The 12,101-nt window shown below is 50.0% G+C and overlaps 1 pseudogene; it reads right to left on the bottom strand.

The window, feature by feature from the left end:
* Positions 1-492: 492 nt before the first annotated feature.
* LOC127195836 (60S ribosomal protein L28-like) lies at positions 493-907 on the bottom strand (annotated as a pseudogene).
* Positions 908-12,101: the final 11,194 nt, after the last annotated feature.

Genomic DNA, 12,101 nt, shown 5'->3' on the forward strand with positions numbered 1-12,101 from the left:
CATGCGTAGCTGTGTAAGTGCAACTGGGCCTGCTTTTTTTTTTTTTCCCACCCTACAAAGCCAATCTATTAAGGCTTTGCAAGTCAACCCTGGGAGGCAAAGGTGGAAGAACGGAGATCTCTGCTGGCCTGGCGATCGGTTAAGTTTGTGCCAAGCTGATGCAGCACATGCCAAAGTAGAAAGGGCTCCCAAAAGGTCTCAGTTCTGAAGGTGGCTCTGTTTGTTTTCTTCTCCCCTTGACAGCCCCCTTACCCCCGCACCCCTCGCCGCCCGCTGGATTTCGCACTTGCTTTTGCCATTGCTTGGGTTTTGGAGGCCTGTTTCTTGGGACATGTTAAGACCTACCTCACCTGGCTGAGTATATGGCATCCAGGACAGGGCACAGGCTTCTCTGGGGTCTATAGGGTCTTATTTATTTTTATTTTTATTTATTTATTTATTTATTTATTTTGAAAGGTCAGCGGACTTTTTATTGCTTTTGGGATATGGGGCTCAGGATCTCTTGGTGGGGCGGGTCCATATCCTCTTCACCACCACAGGCTTTTGGCTTCGCAGGATGGCACTGGCCCTGCGATGGCCGCCATCCGCAGATCGGGGCAGTAGTTGTTCTTCCGGATCATGTGTCTGATGCTGCTGAGGGTGGCCCGGGCATTCTTGTTGATGGTGGTCCTCACATAAGAAGTAGCAGGTTTTAGCTGACCGGATCTGCGTTTCATGACCACGACGACTCCTTTGCCATCGGCCGCAGGCTCCACTTCCACAGTCTTGTGGTGAATCAGCCCGTGGTAGTGAAGGAGTTGCGGGCCTTCAGATTATTGGGCTCAGTGCTATAGGTCTGCTTGTTCCTTTTGATCAGGAAACTGGAGCAGTTTCGAACGACCATCCACTGCAGATGCGCGGACATGGCGGCGGCTCCTCTTCCTACCGCAGCCGGAGATGGAAAGGGACTATTTATTTATTTTTGAGATGGGATGTCTCTGTATGGCCTTGGTTGCCCTGTAACTCACTCTGTAGACCAGGCTGGCCTAAAACTCAGAGATTCTCCTGCACCTGCCTCCTGAGTGCTGCACCACCACTGCTCTGCTGGGTCTTAGTCAGTCCCACCCCATCCCACACCCTGCCCCTAGACGTGGTTTCTCTTGTAGTCCTGGCTGTTCTGGACTTGTTTTGTAGACCAGACTGGCCTCAAACTCACAGAGATCCACCTGCCTCTGCCTCCCAGATGCTGGGATTAAAGGTGTGCACTACCACTTCTATTTATTTATTTATTTATTTATTTATTTATTTATTTATGCATGTGTGAGTGTGCATGTGTGTGCCTATGGTGCATGAGTAGGGGTGAGAGAACAACCTTCTTTCCACTTTGTGTGTTTTAGAACTCAAACTCAGGTTGTCAGGCTTGGTGGCAATATCGGTACCTGCTGGGGCATCTTGCCAGCCCTCTAGGGTCTTTAGACAACATGTAGCCACAATGGGAGGTTAAAAGTGGCTCACAGACCCTCAGAAAAGACACAGGATCACCCATGACCCACTGTCAGGGCCAATGCCAGGGGAGCAGTTCATAGCTATGAGGTGGGTGTGGCAGATGGAGGAAGACTGGATCCTGGGGAGCAGGCTACATTGGGGACTCTCAAATCCCTGTCTCCCTCTCCCCTTCCCTAGGTCAGTTCCAGTCTTGCTTGGTTAGAAGGAAATTGCCCTGGGGATACTGGGCCATGGAGTATGACAAAAGTCTTTCATTGTGACCCATAAACTGGGGTCACACTGGGCTTCATTCTGTGGAGTACTGGGAGTTAGCTTCGTCCCTCAGACCCACAGGCAGCTGCTTTCCATCCCCCGTTTGTTAACCAGGTTTATTAGAAAAGGCAAGACCGGAGCCCTGCTCCCCTTGTAAGAACTTTACTTGTGTTCTTCCAATAGCACAGCCGTGGGCCCTTTCTTACCATTCTTGGGGTCTCTTGGACAAGCCCAAGGTCAGGCAGGCCCAAGGGTACAAGGGTGGCAAGGAGAACTCAGCACCGAGTGGAGGCACAGACAAAGAGAATGGGGCAGGGCAGTCAAGTCAGCCAGGCCCACTGAGCATGCTGGGCATGTGTTTTCCTGTGGGGCCTTGGGCTGTGCCTCATCGGGTGTCTGTCAGCTGCTGGCTCTGAGCTCTAGGAGAGTATCCACAGTTGTGTGTGGCTCATGTAGGGTGGCCACCAGTGGTGACACACTGTTGGGCAGGTACAAGCTGTAAGTGCCTGGGGTTGTTGCCCGTGTGGCAATTGTTGCTAGTGTGACCAAGGGCCCGAATCACTAATTTCATTCAATTCAGTTTAAACTATAAAAATGTCTAATTTGGGGCTGAGGAGATGGGCCAGTCCAGAAAATGCTTCTTAGGCTAACAGGCTGCTGGCCACCCAAAATCCAGCATCCAGGTAAAACCTGGGTGGTATGTAGCTATAATCCTATCACCAGGGGCTGGTGTGGAGCCAGGCAGGTCCCTAAAGCTCCCTGCTCAGCCAGTCCAACTGTATGGGGGAGTCCCAGGATCAGTGGTAAACTGTGTTAAAAGATAAGGCACAGAGCAACTGAGGACTGACATTGAGTCCTGTGTTTTACATGCATGTGTTTGCACACGTGTGTGCATGTGCACACACCATGCATGCATATGCATGTGTATGTGCATGTAGGCATGCAACACACACTCACTCACTCACACACACACACACACACACTTCTAATTTAGTTACTAGAAATTGCTAAAGTGTGTTTGGACCAACAACTTCACATTTAAAGTTGTGCACCAGCATCTGCGGAGTGTGTGTGTCTCAATCAGATATTTCTGATGAAAGCGTCATGTTCAAATGGTGATACACTGTAAGTGTTAAATAAATACCAGATTGTGAAGTCTCTGTTAAAAAAGAAGAATGCTAACCATTGCTAACATTTTTATATTGATTATGTGTTGAAATGATAATATTTTGGATACATCAGATCAAATAAAATCATATTAAACTTAATGTCACTGGCTCCCGTCGCTTTCTAGCTCTGTGGTTTGGGCAGTTTTCCCCCTAACTCTCTAGGCTTCAATTTCTCCTTATCTAGTTACTGAATGCAAAGACCCTCTGGGCTCATCACAAATGCTGTTGGCTGAGGATAATGATACTTGGAGGAAGGAGGTCTCCAGCCACACAGCGAAGGTGGCCTTGGAAGGGTCAGAGTTCCGAGCTGGACAGGAAGGCCAGCCCAGGAAGGGCCTCCAGGATGCTTCCCAGGCCTCAGGATTAGCACTTGCCTGACACCCCACCCACTGCAGTTGACCCCACTAACAAGCTGAGTTCTCCTGGCCTTGATACCCCTGGTTACCCTGTACTTGGGTTTCAGGGTCTACTTTGGGCCAAGCTCAAGGAGAAGAAAGCAGAAAGTGAGCTGCTGTCTCTTTTCTGGATGGTTCCAGTCTTTTCTAGGTAGCTACAGGGGCTCGGGTGATGCCTATGGTGGACAGGAGCTTCTGGGAGAGAGTGACCCAGGAAGCCAAGGAAACTGACCAGACCCAAGAGCTCAGGAAGTTACAAGATCCATAAGCACTCATGCCTCAGGCCCTACCCACCCCATAAGCCATGAACAGTTGCTGGCACTGGAGGAGACTCTCTTTGGTGGAACTGCCTTCAGGCTGGGCAGGAGGCCCTGGGGGTGCTGCTCTTCTGAATCTGTCACTCATAGTCAGACTTTTTGGTGATTCTGTGGTTTGAGGCACCGTGCATCTGAATGTAACCCTCACACCTTCTCCTGTGAGTAACCCCAATAAACTCACTGAGTCACCAAGTCCAAGTCTGCCTTGGGTGAAACTCTTTCTTTGCTCTGATTTTTGGTTTCCTAAATAGACCAGTGTTATGTCTGTGGGAAAGGCCACACAACATCACTCCCTCCCTCTTTTACTTCAGGGCTGGGGAGTATGAGTCCAGGCTGGGGTGGGGCTTGTGTTGCCGTTCTGAGGCAGAGGCCCAGGCTAAGGCTCTGCTGGCCACTGAGTTCTTGTCCCTTCCCCACTGGAGCCTGGAAACCCATTCCAGGTGGAGGAAGGCCTGCCACAGGGTTGGCCAGGCTTACTCACGCAAGGTGTGCGCGCGTGTTAAAAATTACTTCTGTGTATGGGTGATTTGCTTGCCTGAATGTTTGTGTATCACATGCTAGCAGTGTTCACAAAGACGAGGAGAGGGCATCAGATTCCCCTAGAAGTGGAGTTTCAGACCCTTGTGAGCCATCAAGTGCGGGAATTGAATCTGGATCCCCTGCTGGCTGGTCTCTTCAGCCCTGCAAGGTGTGTTCTTGAAAGAGCTGTGAATGTGGCTGGATATTTCTAAATGGGAGGAGACCTTGCTGTCCCCTCGAGGTCTGGGGAGACCAGAAGATGTGGTACTCACCTCTAGCATAGCTACTGACACATGGCCATCAGTGGCCTGCTGTTTTATAGACCAGCCTGCTGGCCTAGGAGTGCCATTTCCTATGTGGCCACTAGGTGTCGCCAGCACACCATGAGTGGGCTCCTCAGACCAGCCTAAGAAACAAGGGTGTACGGGCCTGGGACAGGTGTGTGTGTCTTAGTCCAGGCTCTGTTTTGAAGGCAGTGTGTCCACCTGAGCGGGCCACACTGCTCCTGCTGCTTATAAATGGGACTTTTGATGGTATGTTTTTCCATAGAGATTCTCAAGGCTTACCTAGTGGGTGTCAAGCCTCATCTTGCGCCCTGTAATGCATAGGCTCAGAACCCCTAGGTACTGGGAAGACTGACCACCACGGCCTTGCTTGAGGCTTATGTAACTCTCCAAGGCACTGAGATCTTGATATTGCTGACACCTTTGGAAAGATCAACTCCCTGCTCCCTACACCTCATAGATATGGATCTGGCCTCTAGACCTGCCAGGACATAGGGAGGCAGGTGTAAAAGGGCCCTTACTATGCCACCTATCCACAGGTAGGTTACTGGAGACAATATGGGAGTGATAGATTTATTTTATTTTTGAAATTATAATAGAATTACAACATTTCTCTTTTCCCTTTCCTCCCTCTAAACCCTCACATACCCCCTCTCAACTCCCTTATTCATTTTTCCCACTAACTTTTATTGTATGCATAATGTATATATATATATATACCTATATTCCTAATATCACCTACTCAGTCCATACAATATTACTTGTATGTGTGTTTTCAGGGCTGGCCATTTGGCAGTGGCAACCATTTGGTGCACTCTTTCCCTGTTGAAGATGACTCTGGGGAATGGTATTTTAACAGTGGCTCATGGTCAGGGCTGAGCTCTGTAGGGCTCAGTTCATCCCGGTGTGCCACCCTTTACAGAAGGCAGAACCACATTCCCTTACATTATTGAAGCCCTGACCCCCTCTTCCCCTGAGTGAAACCTCGTTTGGAAATAAGATCATTGTAGATAAAGGTAAGAGGAAATCATATTGATTAGATAGAGCATGATCTAATGACAGGCGTCCCTATACCAGGGGACATTTAAATACAGGGAACCCCAGGTGAAGGCTAAACAAGACTAGGTGATGCCAGAGAAGGTTCTGGGTCACCAGCAGCCAGCCAGACACCTGGGGGTGGTGGAAGCTAGCCCTCTAGGACCCAGGCTGAGCCTGCAATTGCTGTTGTTTAGAACACTTGGCTTGTGGCTCCCTATGTGTCAGCCTGTCGAGCAGGCTGGTGCCCAACCCCGAGGGCCTCCCTCCCTCCTGGACCTCAGATGTGATCAGCCAGTTCTTCTTTGTCTCCTTATTTGGCCCTCTGGCTGAACAATTCCTTTTTATTTCCCATTCTTCTGAGCCTCATACGACACTCTCTGCCCCACCCTGCGTCGGATTCAAACAGAATCCACTCTTTCAGAAATTTGAATTCTTCCAGCCGGGCAATCAAGCTGGTTAAACTGTTTTACACTAAAGGGCGAGCGATTAACACATAGGTGGCATGGTTCCAAGTGGAAGAGCCCCTTTGCCTCTCCCAAGGGGGGGGGGGCACTTACCTGTTCAAAAAAGAGTCTATTAGTGTCACCCTTTGGTTGCGTGGAGAATAGTTTTGTAATGTTAACTTGTATCTCCTAGGCAATCTGTTAGGCATCTCAATGCATTGTCCAAATGAAGGCCAGAGCCCTGGAGTCTTGTGTCTGGACTAGCGGTTTGGACTATGTTAGGCTTCTTTCCAGGCGAGGGCTCTCTGTGCAGGCCTACCCTGTCCCCAAACCAGTGCAGTCTAGGCCAGGCTTGCCATTGCTCCACTCAGGGAGCTCTGGGCGGTTCTCAGCCTCTTCCTTGGCTCCACATGGCTCCACACTAGCCTTGTAAAAAAAGGGTGACTGTTGCCTGGGATTGGCTTCTTTTCAGCCTCTCTGACCAGTCAGGTTGCCCCCAGGGATGGATGGTGCTGGCTGCCAGGCCCAGTTGGCCCTCTGGGAGCAGTGCTGGCGGGAAGTAATGGTGCTCAGAAAGAGTTGGCACAGGGCAGGGCTTACTTCTGCTTCTAATGAGCCATGACCTGTGACCTTAAGTTGTGGAGGGCTTCTAAGGGGGCTGCAGAGGGACTTGGGAGAAGATGTAGAAGGCAAGGCTGTCATCTAGCCGTGATGCCTGGACGGTATCCAGGGGCCTTGAAGAAAGGGCTGGCCACTGGGCCTCCTACACCAGTCATGGGGAAGGCATGTTTGGCTGTGAAATGAGAACAGGGTGGATTGAGCATGGGGGGCAGGCTGCATGACGACTGGCCCTCTCCCCAGCCAGTCTGCTTGAGGCTCAGTGGGTCTCTCTGCAAGTCTTGACATGCCTGAGCCTCAGTGGAACTTACAGGGTAATGCATGGTCCTGCTTCCAGTGTCCCATTGGTCCCCCACTGAGTATGATAAGCCTGTGCCTGTCTCCAGGTGGGTCTGAACCAACCTGGCCAGGTAGGAGCTGCACAGACTATGGCCATGGACCGTGGAGGAAGAAGGTTGTAGTGTGCCGTGGGCATCCCAGGGATGCTTCCTAGAGGACGTGGAGTTGGAGCAGGGCTGGATGAGGTGTCCTGGAGCAACACCAGGTACGACAGCTCTCGAGAGAGTCCTAACCGCATTGGGCTATATCACAAGCAGCCTTTCTCTCCTCACCCTAGCTGTGCATGGTCCTCTCACTTCCAAAGCTCTAGAGACTTTCCTCAGCTCTCCAGGGTTCTACCATTTACCTTGGCTTTGCTCATGGGGGCAGGAGATGGCTATTCCTGTAATTCTACCCAACCAACGCTAGCTAGCTCAGGTTCTGAAATTCCACCATCGCATCATGTTGCTCTCTACCTACCCTTCAAAGTAAAGATTCTTTCTATGTGCCCCCTAAATTACCCTCCCTAAAATGTCGCTTTGAGCAACAGACTGGCTGAGCCTCCAGCTTACTGGGAATCACACCATAGCTGGCAAGGAGTCTGGGGGGTCAGGCAAGGTTCAGAATGAGGTCTGTGCTAGCCACCTGAGAAACCAGTGTCTGCTGAGTCCTTAGATCAGTGTCCCCATGGTGTTTGACCTTCTTGCTGGGAGCTGGGCAGGGGCAGGATGCCTGTGTCCCAAGAAGAATCAGTACGTCCATCTGGTGTGGGTCTCATTCCAGTCATTTCTTGAGGCATCAGCTACTCAGGCTGCCATTGAGGACCTTATTTGGAGAGCCTGGCTTCCTGCTACGAAGCTTTGGTTGAAGCCGGCAAGCCTGCCGGTCCAGAGACAGTGCCATCAGAAACAAACCCTCATTCTGTTTCACCACAAGCGCTGGGGATTGAAGTATGCAAGGAAATACGATTCATAAATTGATGGACATTGTTTTCACTGTCCCCAGGCTTTAATTTCCAGAAACAAAATGTCAGTGTTATGGCTGAAGTCCTCTTAGTTTTAGGAAACACATCATAACCCAGAGCTGTTTATGCATAGTTCATATATTGTATGACAAGAGTGGGTTTGAGAGTAGCAAAGGGTCACAGCACTGTGGTTACACTGAAACAGGAAGATCTGAGTGCGGGGCCCATCCCCTCTATTGTTTATATTGCAAACCATGCCCTTATGCTCCCTTCTAGAAAAACAGAAGGGAGAAATGTTTCTTCTGGAAGCTGGGGCTATGGGCAACTAGCTGCCAGGGTACGCAAGGGGCTGCCATGTAGACAGCTCTCTCCCTCCTTCTCGCTCTCTCTCTCTCTCTCTCTCTCTCTCTCTCTCTCTCTCGCTCTCTCTCTCTCATGTGTGTGTGTGCACATGTGCATGTGTGCCTGTGTACACAGAGGTGTAAGTGCATGTGTGTGACATCTTTGTGGTCAGTAAGAGGCAAAACCATCGCAGGAGGAAGACATTGGCTCAGATTCTGTCTGCCCCTCCCACCCAGCGAAAATTCTTGCCTTAGACTCTTCATCTGTGACAAGGGCATACTAAGCCCTCATCAAAGGTTGCTCGAGCATTTCCTGGTCTGGGTGGAGTGAAGGAGACCCAGCTCCAAGGCAGTCAGGATTTTGGAAATGCATTCTGAGACTTTAGGTGGGCTAGACACTGAACTAGTTTCAAATGATGTGTGGGCTCTGGGGTTACCCAGGTCCTGGTGGCTTTCTTTCCTCTTTTCTTTCTTCCAGGTCGTGGAGACGTTGCTTGTGTGCATGGCAGCTGAGTGGAAAGGCACACATTTCTGGCCAGGGATGCTGGAGACTAGCTCCTTCAGGACTTTTACAACCCTGTTTATGAGAGAACAGGAGTCTGATCCCATCTCTTGATGTGATGCTCCAACATTAATATAAACCTTTCCCTTGTTTCCTTTCAGTGGCATGTGAAGCTTTGCTGAATGTTCTTCCTAAGGAGTGGAGGAGGCAACACATTTGAAATGTCCCATCAGGCCCTTCTGGCCTGGGCTGGGAGTGGTGGGGCAAAACCTGGGCATGGGTCCAGCGTGCTTTGCTGGGGAACGAGGCTGAGCAGGTCTCTCTGGGGGTGGGGCTCACTCTTCTCAGACGCTGGGCCCAGATTACTGCTGTTCACACAAGAATCTACTCTTAAACCTCAAAGGAGCTTCTCAGAAAGGAGTCGTAGTTGGAAATGATCAATAGTAACCTGCAGACCATGTGACTTAGGACTTGCTCCCACTTGGTGGGACCTGGAGGCTGCCTTCCTCAGTGGGGCTTTGCCCATGTGAGTAGCTGCGGGGGCCACATTGGGAGGAGAGAGCACCAGCAGATGTGGAAGCTGCATTGATCATCCCTGCCCCCACCCTCCCCCTCCCGCCCCTTATTGCAGCATAGGGAACTCGAGTCTGCAGACACTGGAGAGGAGACTTCCCTGTGGCAAGAGCCTGCATGACCACTTGGCAGGTGTGGGTGAGCTTGGGCGGTACACCACAGCTCCTTCTAGAATCTCTTCCCACGCCCTAGATCCATGCTCATCTTTGGAGCCTCAAGCTTAGCAGATAGAAAGGATAAGAAAAAAAAAATCATTTTTTTTTTTCCTGAGAGTCTTCTCTGCTAAGTACATGTTGGGAAGATCCTACCTTGAGCCCTTTCATCTTCAGACATAACTGACGTGAGGAGTCTGAAGTCATGAGAGGTGATGAGTGGGCTATGACGGTAAACCCTGCTTGCACAGTAAGTGTGCAGCCTCTCCACCCTAGGCAGAGGAGCATCTCTGAGCTGCTTCCTGGGCAGGCAAAATTTATCTTGAGAATGGAAAATGGACCATCCACACAGCAGAGCTTCACTGCGAGTGATGCTTTGAAACTCATGGCTATGTGATGACAGGCTGCCTTGCCAGGTGCCTCTGGACACTGGCACATGCCTCTTCCAAAGCAGTGGGAAGTGTCCATGATCTCTCTGGGGTGCTCAGTCTGTGGGGGGCTTTTTCAGTCACTGTTGACTTGGGGGAATCTTGTTCTCTTTCTGGAGAAGCTTGGAGCATGCCTCTTTTATCATTGCAATCCTATCGTGCCGTGATAGGGCAATCTCTGGACCCCTGGGTGCCGAGAGGCAATTGTTTGGCACTAGGAGATAAATATTCTGCAAACACTTCTGCAAACACTCTTGAAGCCAGTCTTCCCCACCCTTCCAGACTGTTGCTATAAGCCAGGCGTGGTGGCACACGCCTTTAATCCCAGCACTCGGGAGGCAGAGGCAGGCAGATCGCTATGAGTTTGAGGCCAGCCTGGTCTACAAAGTGAGCCCAGGATAGTCAAGGCTACACAGAGAAACCCTGTCTTAAAAAACAAAACAAAACAAAACAAAACAAAAAACCCCCAAACAGACTGCTGCTATCAGCTGAGCAGCCATGTTTTCCAACACCTCATTCACCTTTTTGGTGTGTGGCATTAATTTAAAAATTAATTTATTATCATTAATATTGTTTGTGTATATGGTGTGTGTGTGTGTGTGTGTGTGCACATGCCATGGTGTGTGTATGGAGGTCAGAGGTCCACTGAGTGGGGCCATTCATTCTCTCACCTTCAGGCGCTTCCAGGACTGAAGCTCATGCTCTCACGTCTGTGAAGCAGACACCTTTACCCTCAGCCATCTCACTGTCCTTGCTTTGGTTTTGTTTGTTTGTTTGTTTGTTTTTTTTTATTTTTATTTTTTATTAATTTATTCTTGTTACATCTCAATGGTTATCCCATCCCTTGTATCCTCCCATTCTTCCCTCCCTCCCATTTTCCCATTATTCCCCTCCCCTATGACTGTTCCTGAGGGGGATTACCTCCCCCTGTATATGCTCATAGGGTATCAAGTCTCTTCTTGGTAACCTGCTATCCTTCCTCTGAGTACCACCAGGTCTCCCCCTACAGGGGACATGGTCAAATGTGAGGCACCAGAGTACGCGAGAAAGTCATATCCCACTCTCCACTCAAGTGTGGAGACTGTTCTGACCATTGGCTAGATCTGGGTAGGGGTTTAAAGTTTACTGCCTGTATTGTCCTTGGCTGGTGCCTTAGTTTGAGCGGGACCCCTGGGCCCAAATCTGCCTATCATAATGTTCTACTTGTAGGTTTCTAGGACCCTCTGGATTCTTCTACTTTGCTATTCTCCCATGCTTCTCTCATTTAAAGTCCCAATAGGATGTCCTCCCCTCTGTCCCAGTTTCCTGGTAAGTGAAGGCTTTCATGGAACATGCCCCTTGGGCTAGTATGCAGATATAAGTGAGTATATACCATTTGAGTCTTTCTGCTTCTGGGTTACCTCACTCATTATGATCATTTCTAGCTCAGTCCATTTATCCATAAATTTTGGGAATTCCTTGTTTCTAATAGCTGAGTAGTATTCCATAGTGTATATGTACCACAGTTTCTTTATCCATTCTTCTACTGATGGACACTTAGGCTGTTTCCATGTTCTGGCTCAGGCTGTCTTTGAACTCATGGGGATTCTCCTGCCTCAGTCTCCTAAATGCTGGGATTGCAAGCTTGTGTGTGTACGCCAGGTTCCTCACCACTCATTCTTCACATCTTTGTAGTGCTGGGGACTGAGCACAGGGTTTTCTTCATGGCAAGTGGTAGAGTGCCACTAAGCTATACCCACAATCCTCTTCATTTTTCATTTCGTAACAGGGTCTCACCAAATTGCCCAGGCTGGCCTTGAACTCATGCTGTTGCCAGGCAGGTCTCAAACTTACATCCCTGTCCCAATGAAATCCCCGAGGCAGCCCGGATCACAGGACCCACGGCCAGACCCGAATCCCTTTAGTCATCCAGAAGGCTGTCTTGGGATCCAGGAGGTCGAAGATTGCATGATGGCCAGGTGCTGACATGGAGTCTGATATGAACACGTGGTAATGTTGTAGCTTCTGCTTTCCTGGTGCTTTTCTCACGGCACTTGGTCCTCTTGGCACGAGAGTAAGGAGCGAGGGCAGGGATGCTGAGTTACATCTGTGTCCCATGAAGGCTGGCTCTGTGTGTCCCGTGTGTCAGGACAGTTAGCAGGGGGAGCTGATGGGGGTAGATCCGAGTCAGTAGAACCTGTCCAGGGGTCCCAGGTGAGCTGAATTGGGACAGTCACTTTCCACAGCCAAAATGTCTGCAAAGAGGGGCTGTGGTGAGCCTGAAGAGCCAAGTTTTAAAAAGTTGATAAGAAGAGAGGATTCAG

This window comes from Acomys russatus, chromosome 1, assembly GCF_903995435.1.
Source record: "Acomys russatus chromosome 1, mAcoRus1.1, whole genome shotgun sequence".
NCBI lineage: Eukaryota > Metazoa > Chordata > Mammalia > Rodentia > Muridae > Acomys > Acomys russatus.